We start from the raw sequence: 21,362 nt of genomic DNA on the forward strand, positions 1-21,362 counted from the left end.
GAAGTTGAAGTGACAGGATGGAGCCTTTATATAGTGCCAGGAGGTGAGACGTAGGTTGGTTTGGGAGGGCAGGTCCCTCTCAAACCCAGCCGTTCTCACTAGTAGAGGTCGAAGTTGATGGTCTGTACCAAGATACCCTTGTGTTGCAGTGTCAGACAGAATGAACATTAAAATGGTATAAAATACCGACAGATTGTTAGGTAAGACACATATGCAACAGTTAGGTATCTTTATTTCGAAACGTTTCGCCTACACAGTAGGCTTCTTCAGTCGAGTACAGACAAGTTGATAGAAGCAGAAGATACTTGAAGACGATGTAATCAGTCCATCACCCTTAAAGTTTTGAGGTGGTCAGTCCCTCAGTCTGGAGAAGAGCATTGTTCCGTTGTCTGAAACAATATGAAGTTGAAGTGACAGGATGGAGCCTTTATATAGTGCCAGGAGGTGAGACGTAGGTTGGTTTGGGAGGGCAGGTCCCTCTCAAACCCAGCCGTTCTCACTAGTAGAGGTCGAAGTTGATGGTCTGTACCAAGATACCCTTGTGTTGCAGTGTCTGACAGAATGAACATTAAAATGGTATAAAATACCGACAGATTGTTAGGTAAGACACATATGCAACAGTTAGGTATCTTTATTTCGAAACGTTTCGCCTACACAGTAGGCTTCTTCAGTCGAGTACAGACAAGTTGATAGAAGCAGAAGATACTTGAAGACGATGTAATCAGTCCATCACCCTTAAAGTTTTGAGGTGGTCAGTCCCTCAGTCTGGAGAAGAGCATTGTTCCGTTGTCTGAAACAATATGAAGTTGAAGTGACAGGATGGAGCCTTTATATAGTGCCAGGAGGTGAGACGTAGGTTGGTTTGGGAGGGCAGGTCCCTCTCAAACCCAGCCGTTCTCACTAGTAGAGGTCGAAGTTGATGGTCTGTACCAAGATACCCTTGTGTTGCAGTGTCTGACAGAATGAACATTAAAATGGTATAAAATACCGACAGATTGTTCATTCTGTCAGACGAGAGGACCTGCCCTCATTGTTACGTCTCACCTCAACTGCTGCCATCTGTTACTTCAACTCATATTTGTTTCGAACAGGTGTCTTTCTTCTCAGACACAGGGTTGACCCTCAAGCAAGAGTGATGGACTTGTTACATCGTCTTCAAGCTATCTTTCTGCTATCAACTTGTCTGTCTCGACTGAAAGAAAGCACCTACTGTGGCCAGGCCTTCGTCAAGATGCCCGCTGTTCATGTGTGTCCACTGTGACATTTGCTGCCATTTTAATGTTCATTACTGTCGAACACTGCGGCCTGGCGCAGACCATCAACTCGACCTCTGAGTAGTGGCACGGGGACCTGCCCTCCCAAGCTCAAATGCACCTTTGGCACACCTGAGCTCCATCGCTTGCTTTCATATTGTTTCGAACAACAGGCTGGCTCTTCTCCAACCACCTCAAGCGGTGATGACTTGGAGCCCATCGTCTTCAATGTCTCTGCTCTGCCTGACTTGCTGCTCGACTGAAAAGCCTACTGTGCAGGCAAGCTGATAAAAGATACTATGTGCATCTTCCTCTTACCTAACAATCTAATCATTATTTTTATACCATTTTAATGTTCATTCTGTCAGACACTGCAACACAAGGGTATCTTGGTACAGACCATCAACTTCGACCTCTACTAGTGAGAACGGCTGGGTTTGAGAGGGACCTGCCCTCCCAAACCAACCTACGTCTCACCTCCTGGCACTATATAAAGGCTCCATCCTGTCACTTCAACTTCATATTGTTTCAGACAACGGAACAATGCTCTTCTCCAGACTGAGGGACTGACCACCTCAAAACTTTAAGGGTGATGGACTGATTACATCGTCTTCAAGTATCTTCTGCTTCTATCAACTTGTCTGTACTCGACTGAAGAAGCCTACTGTGTAGGCGAAACGTTTCGAAATAAAGATACCTAACTGTTGCATATGTGTCTTACCTAACAATCTGTCGGTATTTTATACCATTTTAATGTTCATTTCTGTCAGACACTGCAACACAAGGGTATCTTGGTACAGACCATCAACTTCGACCTCTACTAGTGAGAACGGCTGGGTTTGAGAGGGACCTGCCCTCCCAAACCAACCTACGTCTCACCTCCTGGCACTATATAAAGGCTCCATCCTGTCACTTCAACTTCATATTGTTTCAGACAACGGAACAATGCTCTTCTCCAGACTGAGGGACTGACCACCTCAAAACTTTAAGGGTGATGGACTGATTACATCGTCTTCAAGTATCTTCTGCTTCTATCAACTTGTCTGTACTCGACTGAAGAAGCCTACTGTGTAGGCGAAACGTTTCGAAATAAAGATACCTAACTGTTGCATATGTGTCTTACCTAACAATCTGTCGGTATTTTATACCATTTTAATGTTCAGACGTGGTAGGAGCTCAAGACCCCAGGTTTACTGAAGCAGCGATTCAGTGGGACACCCTTTCAGATTCCTCCAGTAGACCAGCTGCTCCTACAGAACACAAACAGTCCCACTGGGATAAACCGATCAATTAAAATATCGCCAACACAATGCTCTCCAACGCCTCAGGAAAGGACAAAGCCCGTCTCCTGGCAGTGAAGGCACCACACTCAGGAGATTTCCTGTTAGCTGTTCCCAATTCCTCCTTGGGAACTCGACTAGACCCACAGGCCATTCGGATTGGTGTTCCTTTTCGCCTAGCCGCCCCCATCCTCACCGAACATAGGTGTATTTGCGGCAGGGCGACAGCTGATCAGTTCGGACTTCATGGTCTCGTGTGTCACACAGCAGAAGGGAAGTATGCCAGGCATGAGGAGGTCAATGACATCATGAAGAGAAGCCTCGCCACAGCCCGTTGCCCAGCTCAACGGGAACCCCAAGCGCAGAGGTCTGACGGAAGTCAAAAGCGTCCTGATGGAGCCACTATGCTACATTGGAAGGATGGAAAGCAGATTGCCTGGGACTACACATGTGCTGCCACATTGGCAGACACCTACTTGCCATACCCCGTAGTGGAAGGGGATGGAGCTGCCAGCCACAGGGAGACCCAGAAGATCCGCAAATATGAAGACCTTCCCCCTTGCTATAACTTCATCCCAATAGGGTAGGAGACCCTTGGAGCATGGGGCAAGTGTGCTCTAAAGTTCCTAATAGAGCTGGGTGAAAAGCTCATCATAGAAACCAAGGACGACAGGGCGACCAGCTTTCTCTTTCAGAGACTCAGTGTTGCGATCCAGAGAGGAAATGCCTGCAGCATTCTGTGAACGCGGCCCACCGCCTGGGAGCTGGACAAAGTATTCGAGATGTAGCTCTGAGTAACCTATGTTGTTTTACTTTCTATCGTATTTTTATGAATGTTTTGTCAATTTATTTTGTCTTTAAATAAAATATATATAAAATATAGGGAGTGGTAGGAGAAAATTCTCAAACAGCTTCTGGGAAAACCTTGAGTTTTCCCTGAAGCAAGTTTATTCTTTTCTCAGAGGATGAGGGTCCCTATAACAGTTCTAGAGGTGGTACCTCCCTATATATATATGCATATATATATATATATATATATATATATATATATATATATATATATATATATATATATATATATATATATATATATAATATATATATATATATATATATATATATATATATATATATATATATATATATATATATATATATATATATATATATATATATATATATATATATATATATATATATATATATATATATATGTCGTGCCGAATAGGTAAAACTGGTCAATTAGCAAGGACTCATTTAAAATTAAGTCCTTTCTAAAAATTTCTCTTATACGTTTAAAGATATATTTTTTCATTAACGTTAATGTAAAATTTTTAATTTTGCTACAAAAAAATCTTAGAAAACTTACCTAACCTTATTATAACAAGAACAATTTATTTTAGCCTAACCCAACTAAATATATTTTAGATTTGTTTACAATAATTTAATACTAAACAAAAACAGTGAAATATATTTTTCTCGTTAGGTTAAGAATGTTTTTGGCAAAATTATTGCATACACAAATTTTCGCTTGTCCTATATGGCAAGATGAGCGTTGCTATTTAAGCCAAGATCGTAAGTTCTACCTATTTGGCACGACATATATATATATATATATATATATATATATATATATATATATATATATATATATATATATATATACATATATATATACATATATATATATATATATATATACATATATATATAAATATATATATATATATATATATATATATATATATATATATATATATATATATATATATATATATATATATATATATATATATATATATATATATATATATATATATATTTATAAATACCCACAAACAATACCCAATAAGCAAACAGCCCCGACGGGATCACCATCTATCCTTGGAAGAATGGCAAGCTCTTAGCATGGGACTATACCTGTGTGTCCACACTGGCTGACACCTATATCCATCACAGTCTGGGGCGACAGGGAGGAGCTGCTGACCACAGGGAGGAGTACAAGATCAGCAAGTACAGGGACATTAGCCAACAGTATCAATTTGTCCCAGTGGGATCAGAGACCTTGGGATCATGGGGAAAAAATGCCACACGTTTCCTTAAAGAATTGGGTTCCAGACTCATCGACACCACCAGGGACCCAAGGGCAGCCACTTTCATGTTCCAGCGCCTCAGCGTCGCCATCCAGAGGGGAAATGCTTGCTGCATACTTGGTTCACGTCCAGCCTCGGAGGAGCTGGAGGAAATTCATCATCTTTGATACATTGTGCCATTGTATTCATGTTTATGTTTTTTTCTGTAAATGTATTTTGTTTATTAATAAATGTTCACGTAGAATATAAATATAGGGGGTGGTAGGAGAAGAAAATATTCAAACAGCTCCGGGGAGAACCTTGAGTTTTCCCTGAGGTACGTTTATTGTCTTCTCTGAGGATGAGGGTCCCCATTCCAGCTATAGAGGTGGTACTTCCCTATATATTTTATATATATATATATATATATATATATATATATATATATATATATATATATATATATATATATATGTATATATATATATATATATGTATATATATATATATATATATATATAAATATATATATATATATATAGATATATATATATATATATATGTATATATATATATATATATATATATTTATATATATATATATATATATATATACATATATATATATATATATATATATATAGATATATATATATATATATATATATATATATATATATATATATATATATATACACAGTGGTCCCCCGCTTTTCGTAGTTCCCGGCAATCGTAAAATTCGCCAATCATAGAGGTATTTTCGTATAAACATGGACTCGCTTTTCATAGGTTGACTCGCGAGTCGTAGTTCCTCCGGGACGTGTTCCCACGGCGTGAGCCAGGACGGCAGCCAGTCTGGCATTGTTTACCAGGCTAGGCAGTTGCATGAAAATTTGGTAAAGAAATTCCCTGCAAATAGTGGTGAAGTGAATGAATTTAAGGCCAGCAAAGGCTGGTTTGAGAGATTTAAGAACCATACTGGCATACACAGTGTGGTAAGGCATAGTGAGGCTGCCAGTTCGGACCACAAGGCGGCTGAAAAATATGTGCATGAATTACAGGAGTACATAGAAGCTGAAGGACTGAACCCTGAACAAGTGTTCAATTGTGACGAAACAGGCCTCTTTTGGAAGAAAATGCCAAGGAGGACCTTCATTACACAAGAGGACAAGGCAATGCCAGGACACAAGCCTATGAAAGACAGGCTGACGCTAATGTTCTGTGCTAATGCTAGTGGGGATTTCAAAGTGAAGCCATTACTAGTGTACCATTCTGAAAATCCCAGAGTGTTCAGAAAAAACAATGTTATGAAGAGTAAATTGTGTGTGTTTTGGAAATCTAATAGTAAGGCATGGGTCACGAGGGAAATTTTCGTCGAGTGGTTCAATGAAGTGTTTGGCCCTAGTGTGAAGGAGTATCTCCTGGAAAAGAAATTGGATCTCAAGTGCCTGCTAGTAATGGACAATGCACCTGCTCATCCTCCAAACTTGGATGACCTAATTTTCGAGGAGTTTGGGTTCATCACAGTAAAGTTCTTGCCCCCGAATACCACTCCTCTGATGAGAGTAAGACACTCCTCTCCTCCAACCCATGGACCAGCAGGTTATTGCAAACTTTAAAAAACTCTACACAAAAACAATGTTTCACAGGTGCTTGACTGTGACCACAGATACTCACTTGACCCTAAGGGAATTTTGGAGAGAACACTTCAGCATCCTCCATTGCATAACCCTTATAGGTATGGCTTGCGAGGGAGTGACTACCAGGACTTTGAACTCTGCCTGGAGAAAATTATTGCCAGATTGTGTGGACAAGAGGGATTTTGAAGAATTTGGGACTGATCCTAATGAGCCTATGTCTGTTGTAAAATAAATTGTGGCACTGGGGAGTTCCATGGGGTTGGATGTGAGTTTGGAGGATGTGGAAGAATTGGTGGAAGACCACAATGAAGAGCTCACCACTGAGGAGCTGCAAGAGCTTCAGCAGGAAGAACAACACATTGCAGCTCAGAATCTTGCTGCAGAGGAGGAAGAGAGATGGAAGAAGGTGCCTTCTTCAGAAATTAAAGAGATTTTTACTATGTGGTGTAAGATGGAAAGCTTTATGGAGAAACATCACCCTAACAAGGTTGTTGCAAGCCAGGTTGGCAACATGTACAGTGACAAAGTCTTAGGCCATTTTAGGGAAGTGTTAAAGAGACGCCTGAAACAGAGCTCTCTCCACAGTTATTTTGTGAGACAGGACTCCAGTGACTCTCAAGGTGGTCCTAGTGGCATTAAGAAATAGAGAAGAGAAGCAACTCAAGAAAAGCAAATGGTACCTGAGGTGTTGATGGAGGGGGATTCCCCTTCCAAACTATAAACAATCCACTCTTTCTCCTCCTCCAGTCTCCCATACAATAAGAAGAATCTCCAATTAAGGTAAGTGTTTTGCTGTTAATGTTTCATTCATCATTTCCCATTGTATTGTTTATGTACTAAATGCATATTTCATGTTAAAAATTTTTTTGTTTTAATACTTCTGGGAGTCAGGAACGGATTAATTGTATTTACATTATTTCTTATGGGGAAAATTGATTCGTAAATCATAAATTTCGTTTATAGTAACGGCTCCAGGAACGGATTAATTACGAACAACGAGGGACCACTGTATATATATATATATATATATATATATATATATATATATATATATATATATATATATATATATATGTATATTATTATTATTATTATTTATTATCACACTGGCCGATTCCCAAAAAGGCAGGGTGGCCCGAAAAAGAAAAACTTTCACCATCATTCACTCCATCACTGTCTTGCCAGAAGGGTGTTTTACACTACAGTTTTTAAACTGCAACATTAACACCCCTCGTTCAGAGTGCAGGCGCTGTACTTCCCATCTCCAGGACTCAAGTCCGGCCTGCCGGTTTACCTGAACCCCTTCATAAATGTTACTTTGCTCACACTCAAACAGCACGTCAAGTATTAAAAACCATTCGTCTCCATTCACTCCTATCAAACACGCTCACGCATGCCTGCTCTAAGTCCAAGCCCCTCGCACACAAAACCTCCTTTACCCCCTCCCTCCAACCTATCCTCGGCCGACCCCTACCCCGCCTTCCTTCCACTACAGACTGATACACTCTTGAAGTCATTCTGTTTCGCTCCATTCTCTCTACATGTCCGAACCACTTCAACAACCCTTCCTCAGCCCTCTGGACAACATTTTTGGTAATCCCGCACCTCCTCCTAACTTCCAAACTTCGAATTCTCTGCATTATATTCACACCACACATTGCCCTCAGACATGACATCTCCACTGCCTCCAGCCTTCTCCTCGCTGCAACATTCATCACCCATGCTTCACACCCATATAAGAGCTTTGGTAAAACTATACTCTCATACATTCCCATCTTTGCCTCCAAGGACAAAGTTCTTTGTCTCCACAGACTCCTAAGTGCACCACTCACCTTTTTCCCCTCATCAATTCTATGATTCACCTCATCCTTCATAGACCCATCTGCTGACACGTCCACTCCCAAATATCTGAATACATTCACCTCCTCCATACTCTCTACCTCCAATTTGATATCCAATCTTTCATTACCTAATCTTTTTGTTATCCTCATAATCTTACTCTTTCCTGTATTCACTTTTAATTTTCTTCTTTTGCACACCCTACCAAATTCATCCACCAATCTCTGCAACTTTTCTTCAGAATCTCCCAAGAGCACATTGTCATCAGCAAAGAGCAACTGTGACAACTCCCACTTTATGTGTGATTCTTTATCTTTTAACTCCACGCCTCTTTCCAAGACCCTCGCATTTACTTCTCTTACAACCCTATCTATAAATATATTAAACAACCACGGTGACGTCACACATCCTTGTCTACGGCCTACTTTTACTGGGAAATAATTTCCCTCTTTCCTACATACTCTAACTTGAGCCTCACTATCCTCGTAAAAACTCTTCACTGCTTTCAGTAACCTACCTCCTACACCATACACCTGCAACATCTGCCACATTGCCCCCCTTTCCACCCTGTCACATGCCTTTTCCAAATCCATAAAAACCACAAAGACCTCTTTAGCCTTATCTAAATACTGTTCACTTATATGTTCCACTGTAAACACCTGGTCCACACACCCCCTACCTTTCCTAAAGCCTCCTTGTTTATCTGCTATCCTATTCTCCGTCTTACTCTTAATTCTTTCAATAATAACTCTACCATACACTTTACCAGGTATACTTAACAGACTTATCCCCCTATAATTTTTGCACTCTCTTTTGTCCCCTTTGCCTTTATACAAAGGAACTATGAGTGCTCTCTGCCAATCCCTAGGTACCTTACCCTCTTCCATACATTTATTAAATAATTGCACCAACCACTCCAAAACTGAATCCCCACCTGCTTTTAACATTTCTATCTTTATCCCATCACTCCCGGCTGCGTTACCCCCTTTCATTTTACCTACTGCCTCACGAACTTCCCCCACACTCACAACTGGCTCTTCCTCACTCCAACGAGATGTTATTCCTCCTTGCCCGATACACGAAATCACAGCTTCCCTATCTTCATCAACATTTAACAATTCCTCAAAATATTCCCTCCATCTTCCCAATATCTCTAACTCTCCATTTAATAACTCTCCTCTCCTATTTTTAACTGACAAATCCATTTCTTCTCTAGGCTTCCTTAACTTGTTAATCTCACTCCAAAACTTTTTCTTATTTTCAACAAAATTTGTTGATAACATCTCACCCACTCTCTCATTTGCTCTCTTTTTACATTGCTTCACCACTCTCTTAACCTCTCTCTTTTTCTCCATATACTCTTCCCTCCTTGCATCACTTCTACTTTGTAAAAACTTCTCATATGCTAACTTTTTCTCCCTTACTACTCTCTTTACATCATCATTCCACAAATCGCTCCTCTTCCCTCCTGCACCCACTTTCCTGTAACCACAAACTTCTGCTGAACACTCTAACACTACATTTTTAAACCTACCCCATACCTCTTCGACCCCATTGCCTATGCTCTCATTATCCGATCTATCCTCCAATAGCTGTTTATATCTTTCCCTAACTGCCTCCTCTTTTAGTTTATAAACCTTCACCTCTCTCTTCCCTGATGCTTCTATTATCCTTGTATCCCATCTACCTTTTACTCTCAGTGTAGCTACAACTAGAAAGTGATCTGATATATCTGTGGCCCCTCTATAAACATGTACATCCTGAAGTCTACTCAACAGTCTTTTATCTACCAATACATAATCCAACAAACTACTGTCATTTCGCCCTACATCATATCTTGTATACTTATTTATCCTCTTTTTCTTAAAATATGTATTACCTATAACTAAACCCCTTTCTATACAATGTTCAATCAAAGGGCTCCCATTATCATTTACACCTGGCACCCCAAACTTACATATATATATATATATATATATATATATATATATATATATATGTACATACATATGTATATATATATATATGTAAGATAGGGAGGTACCACCTCTATAACCAGACTGGGGACCCTCATCCTCAGAGAAGACAATAAACGTGCCTCAGGGAAATCTCAAGGTTCTCCCTGGTGCTGTTTGAATATTTTCTTCTCCTACCACCCCCTATATATTCCATGGGAAATTTATTAATATACAGAGTACATTTACAGAAAACACAAACATGAATACAGTGGTACACTGTATTAAAGATTATGAATTTCCTCTAGCTCCTTCGAAGCCGAACGCGAGCCAAGTATGCAGCAAGTATTTCCTCTCTGGATGGCCATGCTGAGGCGCTGGAACGTGAAAGTGGCTGCCATTGGGTCCCTGGTGGTGTCGATGAGTCTGGAACCCAATTCTTTAAGGAAACGTGTGGCATTTTTTCCCCAAGATCCCAAGGTCTCTGATCCCATTGGGACAAATTGATTCTGTTGGCTTATGTCTCTGTACTTGTTGATTTTGTACTCCTCCCTGTGGTCAGCAGCTCCTCCCTGTCGCCCGACATTGTGATGTATATAGGTGTCAGCCAGTGTAGACACACAGGTATAGTCCCATGCTAAGAGCTTGCCATTCTTCCAAGGATAGATGGTGATCCCATTGGGGAAGTTGCTCGATTGTGGGTATTGTTGACTGCTAGTGATTAGGGCTCCCTCTCCGCTGGGCATCCAGCTGTAGCAAGGGTTCTCTTTATGATGTCATTGACCTCATTGTGTCTTGTATGCCAGCCCTTTGTTTTGGAACAGTTAAGACCACGTAGACCTTATTGGTCGGCTTGCACTTCGCTGCAAATACACGTATATTCCATGTGGATTGGGGCAGCAAGGCGCAGAGCCACTGCAATACTGAGGGTCTTAGGGTCGAGGCGCGTTCCCATTGCCGATATGGGAACTGTTTGGAGGAAGTCTCCAGAGTGAAGAGCACTCACAGCCTGGAGACAGGCAGTCTCCCTGTCTGATGTTACAGCCCTGTGCATGTTGGCAAGCATCTTTTCAGCGATTGGGCCATCCCAGCTTAACTGTTTGTGAGCCAGTGCTGCACTAGGGCTTGCTGCTGGAGCAGTAAGAGTCTCCCATTCAGTGATGGCACTGGCATAGTTAGGGTTCTGTATTCCTGCTGAGTCACTAAGGTTATCAGGAAGAATTTGTCTTATTAACTCGTTTGATGCTATGGAAGAGGATTGGAAAGCAGGTAGAGCAATCTTGGAGGATCTGCGTACTCCCAGCCCTGCAAGCCTGACCGGAAGTGAGGCTTGCAATCACTGTCCATCTTCAAGGGAAAGATTCAATACACTCTCTAGCATGGTCTTAAGGAGAGAGTCATATTCCTTGAGTCTCGGACTGCTGAAGGCTGGGGAGCATCTCAGAAAGTAGGTAAGTTTTGGAATTGACAGGCACCTGGTGAGTAGGTAGAAGGCATCATGTGTATCAATGTCTTTCATCCTGCCTTCCATCGTCCAGAGGTCTGAGACTTTTTTTCTTTGATCAGATCGATAGCATTGAACACAAGGAGAGTGCTATTGGCTGGATCAATGGCTCATGCTCCTGGTAAAACAACACTAATATTCTGGATCATCTGTCGATTGGTAGAAACTATTTCACATTTGATGGGGTTTAAAGATAGGCCCAGGCTTTTTCCCATGTCTTTAATTTTTCTGACGTCCTCTAGGAGAGATTCTGTAGTGCTCGCTAGAGTACCATCATCCCAGAACCAGAGAGTGGAGAGTGCCTCTGTGACTTCCTTGATGACCAAACAGAATAGAAAAGGGGCGAGAGGGTGTCCCTGTTGCACACCCTCACATGAGTCAATTTAAATAACAAAAAAGGCACAATACCGTGACTGGAACGATACATGAATAACCCGCACATAAAAGAGAGAAGCTTACGACGACGTTTCGGTCCGACTTGGACCATTGACAAAGTCACACTAACCAGAGGTGGAGCAGGACGGCTATATATAGGCAGGAAGAGGTGGTGGTAGTAGTAGTAGCAGTAGTACAAGAATTGAATATAATGCCGACAAGATGAAATTAAGACACATGCACAACACCTGGGCATCCCCGTCATAGACGTTTCGCCATCCAGCCAGCCACTGGATGGCGAAACGTCCACAACAAAGACAACCAGACGCCGCACATGTGTCTTAATTTCATCAGTAGTTGTAGTAGAAGAAGAAGAGGTAGTAGTAGTGGTAGTGGTAGAAGTGGGAAATAAGGATGACGAGCCAGTCAAATACAAAGGAAGGGGAGCACTGCAAGAGAGCTAGAAACCCACAGAGGGAGAGCAAGCGCACAGAGGTGACAAACATTAGTAAACCACCACTTGAATACAACAAAGTCTCATTTAGACTCCATGACGAGGCCTCAGTAAGGAAGTTCACAGCTGACCTAGAGACTGTTGATTGGCCTACAGAATTCTCCAAGGCCAATGGTATTGATGACTGGACAGACATTTTTCTTAACAAATTACTTAGACTACAACAAACATTGTCCTATAAAAACAAAACAGATCACAAACAAACGGCTTGGTTGCCCATGGCTAACCAGCACCATTCTGAAATCCATTGACAAGAAACACCAATATGAAAAGCAATATAGACAGGGCTTAATACACAAAGATATTCTTAAACACTATTCATCAGCTCTCACCAAAGTAATAAAGAAAGCCAAACAACTATACTACTCCAGTAGATTCACAGACACTAGAGGAGATATAAAAAAGACCTGGAAAACACTCTCTCAGATTCTAGGGACCCACAAACTGAGAAAAACCAAGAATATTGTCCTAACTAAACCTAATGAAACACCACTACATCCCACTGACACAGCTAACAAGATAAACGACTTCTTCTCAACCATAGGATCTAATCTCGCCAGTAAAATCCCACATACCAATGCCCATGCTGGGGACTACCTAGATGGGAATTTCCCTAATTCCTTCTATCTTGCACCAACTGAGCCCACGGAAGTCACTGAGATTATAAAGTCACTTAAAAATAACTCGGGGAATCTGTCTCATGTCCCACCATTACTGTACAAGCGAGCGGCCCATGTCCTCTCGCATGCTATTTCATTACTTTTTAACAAGTCACTAGAGACTAGCACCTTCCCGAAACTAATCAAGAAGGCAAGGGTTACACCAATACATAAAGGTGGTGACCCTACAGACTTAAACAACTATAGGCCAATATCTAACTTACCATTGCTTTCCAAAATCTTTGAGAAACTCGTTCACAGGAGACTGTATTCATTTATAACGGCTCAAAACATACTCAACCCCTGCCAGTTTGGATTCAGGAAAAATAAAAGCACTAATGATGCAATCATAAAAATGCTAGATCTGCTTTACACAGCATTGGAAAATAAGGAATATCCACTAGGAATTTTTATTGACCTAAGAAAAGCTTTTGACAGAGTAGACCACGACATCCTACTCCACAAACTTGATCATTACGGTATAAGAGGCCATGCGCTTGCTTATTTCAAATCTTACATTACTAGTAGGTATCAGTACGTCACCATTAAAGACACAGCATCAGCAACACGGCCACTTGATACTGGAGTTCCACAGGGAAGTGTCCTTGGTCCCCTGCTCTTCCTCATATACATCAATGACCTTCCAAACGTATCCAAACACCTGAAACCCATTCTCTTTGCTGATGACACGACTTATGTCATCTCTCACCCTAATCTTGCCACCCTCAACACCATTGTGAATGAGGAGCTGATTAAAATATCGACTTGGATGACAGCCAATAAACTTACGCCTAACACTGACAAAACCTACTATATTATGTTTGGTAGCAGAGCAGGAGATGCAAAAATTAACATTAAGATTGACAACACTCTAATTACCAGAAATAATGGGGGCAAATTCCTAGGCTTATACCTTGACAACAACCTGAATTTCAGCACCCATATCCAGCATATAACCAAAAAAGTATCCAAAACGGTTGGGATCCTCTCCAAGATACGATACTACGTGCCGCAAAATGCCCTTCTCACACTATACCACTCACTTATTTATCCATACCTCACCTATGCTATTTGTGCTTGGGGATCAACTGCAGCAACACACCTAAAGCCAATAATAACCCAACAAAAAGCTGCAGTAAGAATAATCACTAAATCCCATCCCTGGCAACACCCCCCCCACTCTTCATAGACCTAAACTTACTCCCAGTTCAGTACATCCACACTTACTACTGTGCAATCTACATCTACAGGGCCTTAAACTCTAATATCAACCTTGACCTAAAACGCTTTCTTGATAGTTGTGACAGAACCCACAGGCATAACACCAGACACAAACATCTCTACGACATTCCCCGTGTCCGACTAAACCTTTATAAAAATTCAATGTATGTCAAAGGCCCTAAAATCTGGAATACCCTACCTGAGAACTCTAGAACTGCAGACACATTCATCACCTTCAAAACTACCATTAGAAAACATCTTATCTCCCTGATACACCCCGTCAACTAACTACATGAATACCACCTGGTGGTTCACACTTACACTCGCTCACTCATTTGACCATAAACAGAAATATTAATCTCAGTCTTAAAATAATGAATCCTGTGATACTCCAATACTGAAACTATGTACTGTGCCAAAACAAAAGCATTCACATTGCTAAACTCACAAACTAGTATTTAATCACTTAGCCATAATACCAACTTACCTCATAATTTGTAATATTTTACAATTAAGAATAAAACTAAGTATGCCCGAAATGCCTAGCCATGCTAAGCGTTCTAGTGGTACACTCTGTAATCACAATTTTACTACATGTAACCCACACAATAACCAAATTTCTGTAAACTCAGCATTGTAATCCTTATAGAGAATAAACTTTGAATTTGAATTTGAAATTGAAAAGGAACAGAAAAACGAGACAGGAGAGAGAAAGACAACCCAGAGGAGAAAAGGAAAGAGGAAAGGGGAAGAGGAAGAAGAAGAAAAGAAAAAGAAAAAATGAGGATTCAGGTTAAGTCACGGGTGTTCTGAAGTTTGGAGCATTTTACAATGTAGTGGGAGAGGAAGGCATCTACAGAGACGAAGCCAGGGCTAAAGTTCATACAAGGAAAGTTGTGTATTAGAGAGGATTCAACTAGGCGGCATAGACTCTGCCCTCTCACGTGCTAAACGCAATTTCTTCTCTCCCAAACTCTCTACTCATGGGAACTCTTCTATCCTCTGCCTTCCCTACATTTCCGGTCTTTCTAATCTCAACAATTCTCTCCGTCCCTTCGCACTAATCTCGTTCATACCTCTCCTTCCTCTACAGATGTTCCTGGTGTCTACTCTATTTCTTGCTCCTCCTGTCCTCTTCAATACTTCGGAGAAACTGGTCGATCTCTTTCTGACAGACTTAGGGAGCATAAAAATAGTGTTAGGCTTGCCGACACTAACAATGCTCTTTTCTGTCACGTCAGAGATCATAGCCATCCTAGTGACTGGTCTTCTGCTAAAACTGTCTTCCCTACTTCCAACTCGAACAGTCGCCGTCTAGTTGAATCCTCTCTAATACACAACTTTCCTTGTATGAACCTTAGCCCTGGCTTCGTCTCTGTAGATGCCTTCCTCTCCCACTACATTGTAAAATGCTCCAAACTTCAGAACACCCGTGACTTAACCTGAATCCTTATTTTTTCTTTTTCTTTTTCTTCTTCTTCCTCTTCCCCTTTCATCTTTCCTTTTCTCCTCTGGGTTGTCTTTCTCTCTCCTGTCTCGTGTTTCTGTTCCTTCTTCATTTATTTCACCACTTCCCCTTTCACGCACCTCTGTGCACTTGCTCTCCCTCTGTGGGTTTCTAGCTCTCTTGCAGTGCTCCCCTTCCTTTGTATTTGACTGGCTCGTCATCCTTATTTCCAACTTCTACCACTACCACTACTACTACCTCTTCTTCTTCTACTACTACTACAACTACTGATGAAATTAAGACACATGTGCGGCGTCTGGTTGTCTTTGTTGTGGACGTTTCGCCATCCAGTGGCTGGCTGGATGGCGAAACGTCTACGATGGGGATGCCCGGGTGTTGTGCATGTGTCTTAATTTCATCTTGTCGGAATTATATACAATTCTTGTACTACTACTACTACTACTACCACCACCTCTTCCTGCCAATATATAGCCGTCCTGCTCCACCCCTGGTTAGTGTGACTTTGTCAATGGTCCAAGTCGGACCGAAACGTCGTCGTAAGCTTCTCTCTTTTATGTGCAGGTTATTTGTGTATGAGTCAATTTCATGGTCCCCAAATAATAGTTTGGAAGTTACACTATAACACGATTCTATGATGGGATAGAGGGAAGGGGAGTTTCTATAAACTGCTTGGAGAGCAGCATCCCTTATTACTGAGTTGAAAGCGTTGGTAAAGTTCAATTTGACCAAGGCTTTTTCATCGGACATGTTGTTGATATACACGTGCTGTGTGGGCAGCTGCTTCACAGCCTTGTTTAACACCAAAACCGAGCTGAGTTGGTTTCAACATTGCAGCAGCCTCTTGACTCACCCTTCTTACTGCAGCCTTGGTGACTAGGTGCCGAAGTGTGTTGCCCACTGCAATAGGTCTGATTCCTCCATCCTTTTTCCAGAGGGCACACAGTGAGGCACCAAAGAAAAGGGGTCTAATGGCCTCTGGGACACTGCCAGCCAGGCACAGGTTGGAAAATCTGTTGAGTTCAGACAGCAGCCTCTCTGAAACATCACCAAGTGCTGGATTGAGTATTTGTTTTAAGCGTTGAGGCATTAAACGGTGAAACCTCCTGCTGAGCCCTGTGGAAATGATATAGCAGCTTTATACACATCAGCATCCTGTAAGGTTAGATGTTCTACGCCTGCTGCAATGTCAGGGAGGTCAATGTTGGTACTGGGAGCCCTGGGTGGATGTTTGTCCTTCAGAGCTTGTGCTGTACTGACGTCCTTAAGAGCGATGGTATCCTCACTGGTTATAAGCCTCAGAGCTCCAATGGTATTTACCTTCTTCTATTTTTTTTTGCTAATTTGGCTATGATTTTTGAGGCGTCGGGTGTTCTGTTATTGGCATTTGCCCGGCGTGTGTTTGTCACCCTAGTAGGGAGACGGACGAAGCTGTCATCCCTTGGAAATGCATTTATTGCCCTAATAACGTGTTGCTAGTGACTTGTCCCTCCTTGGTGGGACAGCCAAACAGTCATTGCCAAAAAGCAGCAAGTTGTGCCAGGATCTGTTATTTGAAGAAGCATCGTTGACTTTCTTCAGAAGGTCAGTGAATTTGCTAGCGGCTTGAGGGCGAGCTGCTTTGGGGATGTGTGTCAGAGTCCTGGTGGATGCTAATTTGATTGCAGATTTGAGGTCCTCTGTAGAGGTGAAGTCACAGTAGCTGTCAGCCCTGTCTGCTGGGGGAGGCTGTTGGTTGTTCTCATTTGGAGCTCTCCTGGAGCCTAGACATCCATTGTGTGCACGGATGTTGCCAGATGTGGGATTGAGTGCACATTCCCTGTAGCACACCCGGCAGATGCCACGTGAACGACGGCATTGGCTCTGTCGTGAAGTTTCCTGGGAACCCAAGACTTCTTGTGACACTGCTGACATCGTGGGTGTGGAAGGGCGCCAGCTGTGGGGTAAGGGGTGAAGGACAGCATGGGTGCATGGGGGATGAGGGTGGGGGGAGTAGGGATCGGCAGAGCTAGTAATTGGTGGGGCACTAAACGGCAACACCCATGGTCAGATGTCAGTGGGCCTAGGCTGGGATGAGGGGACGGGATCCGGGATGGGAGGCGGAAGGAGTGGCCCTGTGTGTTCGCTAAAGATGCACAACACTGACTAACTTTTGCTAATTGTTATACACTTACTATTCCATTTAGAAAAAACCCTAGCCATCTGGCACACTAATCACTATGGTCGCACTATTAACGGATGTGTTCTGTTCAGCATCCACTGACGGTGTTGTGAGCAACCACTTCCTCCCCCAACCCCCTATCCCGGCCGAACACAGAGGTAAACAAAACCTTCACACCACCGCTTGCAGGATCCCCTCAACGCCACCACTACTCGGCAAATCGGAACATGCACACTGCACTCTCACTGATACAGAAGCAACGATCTGATGCAGAGGATTGTCACAACTCTGCAATCTCCGGTGGATACTCACTATGATGTCTGCCGAAACTGGCCCATGTAAACCATGTTGGTTCTTGGTTTACACACAAAATGTATCAAGCACTACAAACTGGCTCCCTCCCTCCACGCCGGCAAGCGTGTGTATATATACATACATATATATATATATACATATATATATATATATATATATATATATATATATATATATATATATATATATATATATATATATATATATATATATATATATATATATATGTGTGTGTGTGTGTCGTGCCGAATATGTAAAACTGGTCAATTAGCAAGAACTCATTTAAAATTAAGTCCTTTCCAAAATTTTCTATTGTACGTTTAAAGATATATTTTTTTTTATTAATGTTAAAGTAAAAATTTTTAATTTTGCACCAAAAGAAACTTAGAAATCTTACCTGACCTTATTATAACAAGAGCAATTTATTTTAGCTTAACCCAACTAAATATATTTTAGATTTGCTTATAGTAATTTAATACCAAACAAACACAATGAAATACATTTTTTTCGTTATGTTCAGGATGATTTTGGCGAAATTATTGCATACACAAATTTTCGCTTGTCTTATATAGCAAGAAGAGCATTGCTATTTAAGCCAAGATCGCAAATTCTGCCGATTCGGCACGACATATATATATATATATATATATATATATATATATATATATATATATATATATATATATATATATATATATATATATATATATATATATATATATATATATATATATATATATATATGTAAAGTAAAAGGACACAAGTGCAACTAATGTGACATTTATTGTGGCAACGTTTCGCTCTCCAGGAGCTTTATCAAGCCATTACTGGAGAGCGAAACGTTGCCACAATAAATGTCACATTAGTTGCACTTGTGTCCTTTTACTTTACATATTGTCGGTAATTCTACCAACTTTATTACTATATATATATATATATATATATATATATATATATATATATATATATATATGTACCACTTCTAGAACTGTCCTGGGGACCCTTATCCTCAGAGAAAAGAATAAACTTGCTTCAGGGAAAACTCAAGGTTCTCCCTGAAGCGGTTTAATAATTTTCTCCTACCACACCCTATATTTCAAGTATGTTTTATTTAAAGACGTAATACACCGGCCAAACATTCACAAAAATACAACAGAAAGTAAAACATCATAGGTAACTCAGAGCTACATCTCGAATACTTCGTCCAGCTCCCCTGCAGTGGGCTGCATGCCCAGAATGCTGCAGGCATTTCCTCTCTGGATCGCAACACTGAGTCTCTGAAAGAGGAAGCTGGTCGCCCTGTGGTCCTTGGTTTCTATGATGAGCTTTTCACCCAGCTCTTTGATGAACTTCAGAGCACACTTGCCCCATGCTCCAAGGGTCTCCGACCCTATTGGAATGAAGTTATAGCAAGGGGAAAGGTCTTCATATTTGCAGATCTTCTGGGTCTCCCTGTGGCTGGCAGCTCCACCCCCTTCCACTACGGAGTATGGCAAGTAGGTGTCTGCCAATGTGGCAGCACAGGTATAGTCCCAGGCAATCTGCTTTCCATCCTTCCAGGGGGTAGCATAGTGGCTCCATCAGGACGCTTTTGACTTCCATCAGATCTCTGTACTTGGGGTTCCCATTGAGCTTTGCAACGGGCTGAGGCGAGGCTTCTCTTTATGATGTCATTGATCTCCTCATGTCTGGCATACTTCCATTCTGCTGTGTGACACACGAGACCATGAAGTCCGAATTGATCAGCTGTCGCCCTGTCGCAAATACACTTATGTTCGCTGAGGATGGAGGCGGCTAGGCGAAGAGCAACACCAATCCGAATGGCCTGTGGTTCGAGACGGGTGTCCAGGGAGGAATTGGGAACAGCTAACAGGAAATCTCCTGAGTGTGGTGCCTTCACTGCCAGGAGACGATCTTCGTCCTTTCCTGAAGCATTGGAGAGCATTGTGTTGACGATTTTTTCCGTGATCGGTTTGTACCAGTGGGACTGTTTGTGCTCTTTGGGAGGAGCTGGTCTGTAAGGGTGTCCCACCGAATCGTTGCTTCAGTAAACCTGGGGTCTTGAGCTCCTACCATGTCTCTCAAGCGTTCAGGAACTATCTTCTTGACTAATGCACTGGAAGCCAAACACGAAGACAGAAAAGCAGGTAAAGCAACATGCGTTGCTTTACGCACCCCTATTCCTCCCAGTCACACTGGGAGGGTTGCCTGATCCCATTGCTCATCCTCTAGTAACAGGTTCAGTGCCTTCTTAAAAGTTGATCTCAGTTGTGCATCATATTCGAGTGTTGGGTTGTCAAAAGAGGGTGCACACCTCAGGAAGTGAGTCTTGGCATAGTAAGACACCTTGTGATGAGATACAGAGCATCAATGGCATCAAGATCACTTATTGTCTCCTCCATTCTCATCAGGTCATTCAATTTGTCCCTGAGGACAGTGTCGATGGCCTGGTGACCCAGCGGTGCTCCCAAGAGGGTATTGTTAGACGGAGTGGTAGCAGAGACTTCCAGGAGGATTCTTTGCACAACATTGATTATTTCCTGGTTCGCTGTGATGATTTCGCACTTGGAGGGATTGAGGATGAGTCCCAAGTCTTCTCCCTGTGTTTTCACCAGTTGTAGGTCCTCCACCAGGGACTCTTTAGTACCTGCCAGAGTGCCGCCATCCAGGTACCAGATATTGAGCTCACTGCATAGGCTGCCAAGCAGAAGAGAAGTGGAGTGAGTGGGTCACCCTGCTGAACACCTTCTGATGATTGAATTTCATGTTCTCCAAACAAAAGAATTGAGGGTTTGCTGTACCCAGCTGAAATGAAGGGAAAAAGACTGGGGAACTGATCCCGAACAGCTGGCAAGACAGCATCTCTCTTCACCATATTAAAGGCATTTCTAAAATCAAGTTTGACTATGGCCTTGTCTTCTGGTAGGTCCGTGATGTAGGCCCTTGCGGCCTATATATATATATATATATATATATATATATATATATATATATATATATATATATATATATATATATATATATATATATATATATATATATATATATATATATATATATATATATATACTCATGTGTGCTAATGATGAATGAAATTTATTTTTGCCTA

General features: G+C 41.6%; 1 protein-coding gene across 1 annotated transcript in view; it reads left to right on the forward strand.

The window, feature by feature from the left end:
- LOC128690681 (cell adhesion molecule Dscam2-like) overlaps positions 1-21,362 on the forward strand; it is a 536,323-nt gene that overhangs the window by 394,567 nt on the left and 120,394 nt on the right. The gene's annotated exons all lie outside the window — the stretch shown is intronic.

This window comes from Cherax quadricarinatus, chromosome 24 (genome assembly GCF_038502225.1).
Source record: "Cherax quadricarinatus isolate ZL_2023a chromosome 24, ASM3850222v1, whole genome shotgun sequence".
Classification (NCBI taxonomy): Eukaryota; Metazoa; Arthropoda; class Malacostraca; order Decapoda; family Parastacidae; genus Cherax; species Cherax quadricarinatus.